This window comes from Oryx dammah, unplaced genomic scaffold, assembly GCF_014754425.2.
Source record: "Oryx dammah isolate SB20612 unplaced genomic scaffold, SCBI_Odam_1.1 HiC_scaffold_274, whole genome shotgun sequence".
In the NCBI taxonomy this organism is placed as follows: domain Eukaryota; kingdom Metazoa; phylum Chordata; class Mammalia; order Artiodactyla; family Bovidae; genus Oryx; species Oryx dammah.
In genome coordinates, this window is record NW_024070441.1 from 4,243 (window position 1) to 5,696 (window position 1,454).

General features: G+C 46.1%; 1 pseudogene; it reads right to left on the reverse strand.

Annotated features, from left to right (window-relative positions):
• Nucleotides 1–208: 208 nt before the first annotated feature.
• Nucleotides 209–1,148, reverse strand: LOC120859225 (annotated as a pseudogene).
• Nucleotides 1,149–1,454: the final 306 nt, after the last annotated feature.

Consider the following 1,454-nt stretch of genomic DNA (forward strand, 5'->3'; position numbering starts at 1 on the left):
CTGGGAGACAGTGGAAGACAGGGAAGCCTGGAGTGCAGTTCATAGAATTCATGGAACATGCTTAGTGACTGAACAATAACAATAAAATCACATCTGAAAGAAAAATCAATGAAAGCAATATAGCTAAAACTTTTCCTTCAAAGGAAGAGAGAAATCTTATTCTTGTATCATCAAGGCACATATAAGAGTGCAGAGAACTTTTTTGGATTCAAATGTCACCAGTTAGAAATGACTCCTTGAACAGTGCTCTCCTCAGGGCACCCTTGACCTCTTTGCTTCTCAAGCTGTAGATCAGCGGGTTCAGCATGGGGTTGAAAAGACTGTAAAACAGGGAAAGGATCCTCTGCTGCTCCTCAGGGTGGCGGGACTTGGGGGCCATGGACATGATGATGGCACTCCAAAGAAGAGCCCGACCACACAGAAGTGGGAGGAGCAGATGGAGAAGGCCTTCCTGCGGCCCTCAGCGGACGGGATCCTCAGGACAACGGCCAGGATGTGCGCATAGGAGCCCAGCACCAGGCAGAGGGGCCCAACTAAGATAAACACGGAAGCAGCAAAGAGGACAACTTGATTGAGCCTGATATCAGCACAGGCCAGCTTGAGGACATACAGGATTTCACAGAAGAAGTGGCTGACTTCATGAGGCCCACAGAAGGGCAGCCTCAGGATGAGACCCACATGGACCAGGGCCAGGAGGGAACCACATGCCCAGGAAGTCCCCACCAGGCTGATGCCAACCCTCCAGCTCACAATGACAGAATATCGGAGAGGGTGGCAGATGGCCACATACAGATCATAGGACATCACCACTGGGAGCACTCAGTGTGAGCAAAACTCAGAAAGAGAAAGGTCTGTGTGATGCAGCCAGCAAAGGAGATGGGCTTGGCTGGACCCAGGAGGTTGACCAGCATCTGGGGCACCGTGCTGCAGGCGTAGGCCATGTCAGCAATAGCCAAGTATGACAGGAAGAAGAACATGGGGGTGTGCAGTCTGCCATTCAGTGAGATGAGCCCCAGGATGACCCTGTTCTCCAGCAGAATGAGGACACAGAACAGGAAGAAGAGCCCAAAGAGGAATAAGTGGAATCTTGGACCAAGACAAAGTCCCCAGAGGATGAACTCTGTAACCATCATCTGATTTTTCTCCATTTCTCTATTAAGAGAGAATCAGACAGCTATACGACATCTATTTTATTTAACACTTCATATAATTTTGGTATATGGAAAACAATTAATAAACATCTTTAAGAACTCATTGAATTATAAACAAGGTAAGAAAGAATAGGAAGGTTAAGGAAGGGGAAAGGAAGGAAGAAGGAAGCAAAAAAGAAAAGAAAGACAGACTTACCTATCTAAATAAAGTTAAGTGTTCAATAAACTAAATTCTCAATCTAATATTCAATTTTACAGAACAGAAACATGTCATCAATAAAAACTTACCTAGAGCCACTGACA